We start from the raw sequence: 8,419 nt of genomic DNA, 5'->3' as shown, positions 1-8,419 counted from the left end.
CAGAGCTGTAGGTCAAATGGGTGATACAGTTGCTGAAAACAATAAACACAATTGAGTAAACCCTTTTTTGTGTTTGTTCTGTACAGTAAACCAATTGATTTTTTTGATACTTAAATATGTAAATATACATATATAAAATGTTTTCTATTTTTGGCTTCCATCCCCATGTTCCACATGTTGATCCCCAAAAACTCATAGACCCCGTTAATTTTCAGTGATATTCCAGCACACTTTTAAATTGACATTTGCCATATTAGATCCAAAACAAGTGAATTTTGCTTTCTCTTATTGAGAGAATGTTGTTTTGTGTGTGTGTGAACCATTCATGTTCTACAATTTAACCGAGAAGCATTTACACGTAACAAAAAGAGTGGAAGTGTCCTAACCTGGCAACCCTACCCGGAAGAGTCTCTCCTCCCCCTTCCAGAAGCTCCATGACTCACACATTCGAGTCAAACTCCTATCAAAACCTTACAACTCTTCGCATGTGAGGTTTGGCCACCTAGACGAGTGTGTTTTTAAATTATTAAAATATTGTTAAATTATTAAAATATTGTTGTTGTTGTGTTATTGATTAAAATAATTCCAGAGTGTCAATTTAGAGGCATGAGCTATAATTACACGTTTTGATGTTCAGCAGTGACTTGTTGTGCACTGCCATCTGGTGGTCAATATTTGCCATTGCTGCAAGAGTTCCATGGATATCGCTAATCATTCCACTTTACTAAGCCAGTTATGACATAGTTACATATTAATTAATTATGGAAAAGGTTGAAGGATTATATACAAATGCTTTAGCATATAGAAGACTTCTATTGCTTGTATTTCTGTCTCCACCTTCGTTCTCCCCCCTCACACACACTCGTCTTTTCTTTCCATGGCCTTTAGGGGGAGACATCTAACTGTCTTTACACCGGTTTGAAACTGACATAATATCACATAGCCATATGTATTTAGAGCACGAGTTATGTTAAACATGATGTCAATAATTTGTCATGGGAGCAGGAATTTAATACTTCATTAACATAGTTTTTATGAATCAGGCACGAAAACAAAATGTACACCCAAGCGCGATGACATTCAAATTCATGTCAAAGATGCTTGGCTCGGATTGGATAATAAAAGCACACCAATGAAAATAAAGAATTTAAGTAAACAACCCGCCTGTTAAAGGTACAGGCCAATGAACGAACAGATGGGGCGGTCCCTGTTGCCAGCGCCTGCACGATACAGACCGCAGATCAGCAAGTTCTTCCCCATTTTGAACACAGACTGTAGTATCTAAATAAACAAACTGCTTCCAAATCAGTAACCGAAATATAATTGTATCCTTGGCGAGTGCCACTGCCAAGACAGAACGTTTTGGAAGGGAATTTTAGCAGATACCCGCGTTGAATGTTGTGGGAAAAAAGAGTTCTGAAAGACCAAAGCACAGGTTTTTTTTAAAGTCGAAACTAAAAACTTCTTATCAAAAGAATGGTTGGAATACAGCATACCGAGGCACCATTCGACTCCGACCTCAAATAGAAAGTAAGTAGCAGTATTGTACATTGTATTGTGATATATTCCAAAATTTTACTAATTTCCCAAGTCGGTGAGAGAATAAGTTCGCGTTGGTTTTGTTTTTGAAGTGCTATCATTTGACAAGGCTGGGATCGTTTTATGTTAAATACAGACGAAATATAGCTCTTCATGCTTGCCTTCATGCCATCATTTTGTTGATTTCAAGTTGATTGATGAATGCTAAAACATTAGTAAGATTACAAGACGTACTTCCCCTTACAAAGCATGTATGTGTTTATGTATATCCGTTTTTAATGTGAAATGACCTGTCCTACAGTGTAAGCTATCTGACCAAAACTGCAAACACATTACATTGTAACATAATACTTAACTCACATACATCTACAATGACCAACTGTAAATTGTGGAAGGGATCTGGACCTTAAAAAAGTAACTGCGCCCAGTAAAGTCAAGTGTAGTGACTGGAGCATGACACGCCAAACCACAAGTGCTGAAAACTCAGCACTTGGTCAGCCTCCCCCACATCCCAACTCAGTCATTTACATACTTTCAGTTCGTATATAATAATTAAACAGGATCCATGTGGGTTTTTGTCTTACACCATTTTTACAATTTTGTCTGATGGTACAATACGGAATAAACCAGCTTTTAGTTCTAACTATAGTGTGTATCTACATAAGAGTTGTCCATAATCCTTTATAAAGAGGTAAATTAGTAATTCATAATCATAACAATAAAGTAAATTAGTAGATTTTATCAGGCCAAAATGTCTTGCAAAATGACATCACACAAACTGAAATGTGGTTGTGGGAAAACAGGACGGCACTTCAATCACTGAGAAAGTGATATCCAAATGTCTGACATTGTTTTGTCATCACCCTTCAGGAAATAAGTAATCGGCCCAGTTAATTTTGCAGTAGCGTCAAGACCATCATCAATTCATGATATTGTACATTTAAAAGCATGGACTGACACCTCCAGCAACCAGGACCAATTTCCATACTTTGGTCCGTGGGCTTGAACTGACCCTTCTCCTGTCTCCAAGCCAAGTCTTTACAGACCGAGTGACTACTCTCTCTATGGTTGTTGTTTTGGATACCTGGCAGGAGTGTTGTTGTCTCATTCGTATTAGTGTAGGACACTAGACAGAAGCAGGTGCAGACAAGCTTCGGGAGGAGGTCATATAGTGGCTCAGACGATGCCCAAGTTTTGCCTGATGTTTTGGTTGTCTCTACAGGTGTCTCCTAAGCTCCCTACATTGTTCGCATTCCAAAGGTTTTATTCCTGGCTTGGAGAGTCACTAACTTGGCCAAGCAATGTGTGGGAATGTAGAATTCTATGAGCTTTCAGCTTCTGTAGGAATGTAGTCATTCAGGTACAGAAGATTGTAAAGTGGGTTTGTCAGATGGCATCTTTGGCCTCTCTCAATAAGCCATGTGTGCACCAAGCTGTACACTAAGCATTTTATTTCCATTGTAAACAGTTCTAAAATAGCCTGCCTAAACTGCCCCACTTTTCAGTACCCCTTTGCAGTTTTTCTCTCTGGTCACAGTGATATGCTTGATGAGCTGAACACATGGCTGTCTGTTGATTGAATGGTTTGGTACGCCTTTGTTCATAATGGATGAACTGATGCAGCTACAGAATTACAATCCTGCTTACATACATTGTAGTGGAAACGCAAGCCAGATCAGGCTTCACAAATCAATACTGAAAAGTGATTAACCTTGTTGAAACAAGGCTATACTTTGTGTTTTACTTTCAAGAGCATCAGCTTGTAGTTGGCTCACATCATCTGCTGGGTTTCACACATCTGAGATGCCAGACAAATTAAGGTGAACGTGTTTTGATTCCATCTAAATTAGGCAACATATGAAATCTGAATACTGTCCTAATATCCAGTTGCAGCAACGCAATTCAGTAATACTAGCTGAATAATACAGTATCATATATCTAGTTATAACTTGGGCTTGCAAATTTTATTTATTTTTCATTCTTCCAGGGAAGGCAAAGCAAAACAGATGATCATTATAATTATTATTACGATGATGTAAATGGCTCGAGCAGCATACATAAGAGGGATGTGTTAGAATGATGTTAAACCACACACTGTCCCATTCATCAACATTTCATTAATTAATTCCATCATTCACTATTTCCCTGTGTAAGTGTGTTTCATGTCTGTTCATCCATCCATTCAGATACTCATCCTGCTTAATCTCTGTATTACTCCACGGTATCACTAATCCCCGATGCGAGTCCCCAATGAAACTGTGAGCCCACTCCCACTGTGGGACAGAGAGATTCATGTAATGTTCTTGGCGGGGGTCACAGTGAATGAACAACACTGGTTGTGGTGCCTTTGCCAGCCCCAAAGAGGTGTAAGGATTTCTCTCAGTACACACTACGCCGCCACTTTGTTTAGCGTGAGCTCACAGAGAATACACCAACATTCTTTTTGTATTATGTTTGCAAATATATCGAGCCTGAAGCTGTCAGTATAAGAATGAAAATATGTTGTATCAGTGGGGTATCGGATAGGTAATCAGTCTAGTATCCTCAGGCAAATCAGTAGCATAGACATACATTTTGTATGTATTTGGAACAACTTTAATCCAGATTCAAATGTTAACCGCTTGGCTAATAATAAGTATCCCTACTGGGAATAGCTGCAGTCCAATGTGAGCTATGGCACTTTGTTAATTTTTGTCATTGATTTGTTTTTGGAAGCTTTTGCGAACAAAATCATATAAGAAAATACCACGTCAAGTTTATTTGTATAGCCATTAATCTCAAACAAGTCTCAAAGGGCTTCACAGGCCCATAGTTGACAAAGATAAGCGACGTCCCATGATCGAAACCCCCCAACACAGTTTAAAATGAAAGTTACTCAATTTGGACACGAACCTGTCTGTATGACACTTTAGCAGGTGTTAAATAAGTTTTTATTGAAGCTGTATAATTTTAACAAGTAGCGGGTTAACTTCACTGATATTTAGTTATCCAGCAAATCACAGCAACCCTGCAGGTCTTGGTGCATTGGTGAGGATTCTGTGATCGCTTTTGTAAAAGTTTGGGTGTAGCTAAGGGCAAGGCTGAACGAAGAATTTATTTTTCTTACCTCTTTACCTGAGCCTCTAATTTCATTCAGTAGCTCTGTAAAATGCACATTTTCCAATCAGTATGGATTATGATATTTTGGTGATGAATGCCTGGTGCACCTGGAATAATAAAAAAAGAAGCTTGGTCCTCATAACCCACTGGGTTAAACCCAGACTTCTGGCTGATGTTTTTGTGCCTTCTTTTTAAATTAATTTGTGTGACAGTAAAATATCCATTCCAGATAAGCTATAGACTATAATTAATCTAAGGGTATTGAGAGTAAATTGGTGTTATTTGCTTAATGACATTTGATCTTGTTTTGATTATGTAGAAGCATTTGTGGGTGAACGCCAATTGATTGTGTTTATCTTGTCGATGCAATGGTTTGATTTTGAATAGTTGTACTGAAATTAATCAAATTTTATGGTCAGAAGAGGCATGTCTCAAATTTAAAATTTAATAATTCAGTTCACCTTGTTTCAATCTGATCTTTAAGAGCAGTGCATTTCTTCTGACAGAATATTTTAATAATCGGAGTGTTTTAGTGAAATGTACTGAACAAAACCGGGCCATCGGCCCACAGCATACAGCTAAGCTCAAAGTAACAGGACAAAACAGACAATCTCTGTACGTTGGGTGCTTTATGATTCATTCATGGAGGCCAAGTGCCCTTTGAAACAGTGCCCATTTGTTTGAGGGCGTTTTCATTAGTGGCCTGTGTTTTGTCAGTCAGCAGAAACTCCTTCATGGGCTAAATTCCGTAGTGTATGTGTGGCATCTCAAGGAGTGTCTTGTATTGCTCTTTACACTATGACTGTCGTGTCACCTCCTGTGTAGATAGTCTCTTTGACCCTCTGATACTGTTTGTACACATTCAGCACAACCGTTTTTGTCTCATGTGATATTGACTGAAGAGCCTGTGTTACTGTCTGTGTACCCCATAAGTCTTTCTTTAAATTTGATTCTGTCTGTACACCCTCCACTACTGTATTTCCTCCTAGAAACCTCCTGATCTTTCTGTAGATCATCTGGTAATGTCTCCAAGTACACTTCCTGATGGTCAAAGACCCTCTGATAATGTCTGACCTGCACACACTGTAGACCTACTGGTATTTGCCCTTCCTATATTGCCTGTAGACCACAAGTGTCAATGTCATGGCCCGGGGGCCAGATCCGACCCACCACATCATTTTATGTGGCCTGGGAAAGCAAATCATGTGCGCCAACTTCATTTTTCTTGCTAAAATACCAAAATTGTCTTCACTTTTAATAACAATATATTGTAAGCATTTTTGTGTTACTAATCCCCCTTTCAAAATAAGTAGTTTAGTTTTTTGTGTACTGTATATGTAATATGAGGCAATCATACGTTTACTATATATGGGCTTAAAGTCATAACGGCCCTCCGAGGGAAACCCTAACTACGATATTGCCTGCAAAATAAATAAATTTGTGTAACACCTGTGCTGCAGACCATCTTGTAACTAGGCTTTACACGATCAGGATTTTTGGGGCCGATCAACGATCAGCAAGTTTAAAATAATGATAACCAATCACCGATCCGATGGCGCAATGTGTCTATTTATATGACTTGTTCATTTATTGTTTATACTTGTGTACTGTACACTCTATCCATCCATCCATTCATTTTCTGCACAGCTTATCCTCACAAGGGTTGCGGGCATGCTGGAGTCCGTCCCAGCTCAAATTATTCTCTAGCATTTTAGACAAAAGTTAAAACACCAATGACCTCTAGGGGGCATTCGAGGATTGGCCACTGACATAAGTTTAGGTCAAATCAACATTACATGACAGAAGTAATGGGTGCTAACTTACTGTAATTAAATTAATTTAATAAATACTGTTAATCACATGCTAACTCTAACTTTCTCATTGTCCCAGCTATATGGACGGGTGTTGTCCAGAGTTCGAGTCCGTTTGACTCCCCCCCACACCCCACACTGCGTTGCTTGAACGCAGCATGCTCCTCGTGAACATTCTTCAGGTGCTCGATCAAATTTGTTGTGTTGAAGCATTTAGATGACTTTCCACACGACGTACTTCAGTTGTGCACAAACTGCAAATAACTTGTGTTGTTTGTCTGAGACACTGTAAAATAGTCCCACACCGACGAAGTGTTTTTTCACCCACAAGATTGAAAAAACATTATTGACCGTCAGATACTTACAGTACTGCGCACCAAGACACGTGACAAGGCTAACAATAAACTAGCTTTTGGATTCATACGCAATGAAGACGTGGAGTTAAATGTCTTGTGCGGAGCCGATCGATGACGTCATTGATCGGATCGGCGACTTATGACATGAAAGCCGATCAGCCGATCAGCATAACATGCTAATTATCGGCCGATAACATCGATCAGATCGGAGTAAAGTTTTCTTGTAGCACATGCAGACCTTGTGTCAGGACCCTCTAGTACTGTTTCAGACATTCTGTAGACCTGATACTGTCTGTAGGCCCTCCACTACTGAATCTCCTTCTGATTTTGTGTGTAAAACTTCTGATCCGTCTGTAGATCATCCGATACTGTCTGTAGACTTGTGGTGCTCTCTGACCTTATATGAATGAAGATCCTCAGATAATGTTACTTCTTCCTACAATTTACTATTCTTTATTTCAGACCCAGGGGGATCTATATCACAAAATAATAAGAAAAAAAAAATTAATTTAAAAAGACAATAATACAAAAGACAAAACAATAATGTTGGAAGACCGAGTAATGCCTGTCATTCACCATGTAGGACCTGTAGTACGGTCTATAGACCTTCTGGTGCTGTCTGTTGATACTCTGCCTTTATCAATAAGCTAAATCAGACATGCTTTACATAGGCATAAATACACATAATAGACTTCTATTTGGGAGTCACTGATGGTGTAGTGGTACACTCGTCTGACTTTGGTGCAGGCAGCGTGGGTTCAGTTCCCACTCAGTGACGTGAATGTGAGTGTGAATGGTTGTCTGTGTCTATATGTGCCCTGCGACTGACTGGCGACCAGTTCAGGCTGTAGTCTGCCTTTCGCCCGAAGTCAGCTGGGATAGGCTCCAGCGTCCCGCGACCCTAACCAGGATAAGCGGTGTTGAAAATGGATGGATGGATGGACTTCTATTTGAAATTGAAAGTATGAGTGTACTGTGTGTGTTTGCATACATTGGACAAGCCTTTTCACGGACAGGCAATCATTTACCTCAAGGCCTACCCTTTAGTCTTGTCCTTTGCTTCTCATTGAATGCAATTAGAGCAAATTACATTGTCCATCCATCCATCCATTGAAAGTCTTCAGTTAACCTACCATGCATGTTTGTGGAAGTTACTAGAGAAAACCTATGCAGGCACGGGGAGAACATGCAAACTGGAAAACGTATTGGCTTCACATACCTACACTATGATGTCTACATGTTATACTCAGTGAAAACATGGAAACGTGCTTGTGTGGTATTCCATCCATCCATCCATCCATCCATTTTCTGAGCCGCTTAACCTCACAAGGGTCGCGGGAGTGTTGGAGCCTATCCCACCTATCTTTGGGCGAGAGGCGGGATCCACCCTGAACTGGTTGCCAGCCAGCCGCAGGGCACATTAGTTTAAGAAAATTGTTGTGATTTACTTAGATGATCAGATTACAATTGTGTGACCATTTGATGCGAAAAATAAGGTAATTCCCAAGGATTCACAATTATATATTTTGCAATTGTCTATGCAGTATGTTGTGGTGTATCTCCTTTTCGTCATAATGCTTACACATATCAATGAATGTACAGGTTTATGGACCA

General features: G+C 39.5%; 1 protein-coding gene across 4 annotated transcripts in view; it reads left to right on the top strand.

The window, feature by feature from the left end:
* The first annotated feature begins 1,304 nt into the window (after nt 1–1,304).
* The window catches only part of mpp7a (MAGUK p55 scaffold protein 7a), a 33,276-nt gene continuing 26,161 nt past the window's right edge, over nt 1,305–8,419 (top strand). For 2 of the 4 annotated variants that reach the window (XM_061666506.1, XM_061666504.1), the window contains exon 1: nt 1,306–1,530. The gene's annotated coding sequence lies outside the window, so the exon portion shown is untranslated. Of the gene's footprint in view, nt 1,531–8,419 lie in introns of all 4 variants that reach the window. The other 2 variants (XM_061666502.1, XM_061666507.1) reach the window with 2 other exon arrangements.

This window comes from Phycodurus eques, chromosome 21 (assembly GCF_024500275.1).
Source record: "Phycodurus eques isolate BA_2022a chromosome 21, UOR_Pequ_1.1, whole genome shotgun sequence".
In the NCBI taxonomy this organism is placed as follows: domain Eukaryota; kingdom Metazoa; phylum Chordata; class Actinopteri; order Syngnathiformes; family Syngnathidae; genus Phycodurus; species Phycodurus eques.
This window is presented reverse-complemented; position numbering and strand designations above follow the sequence as displayed.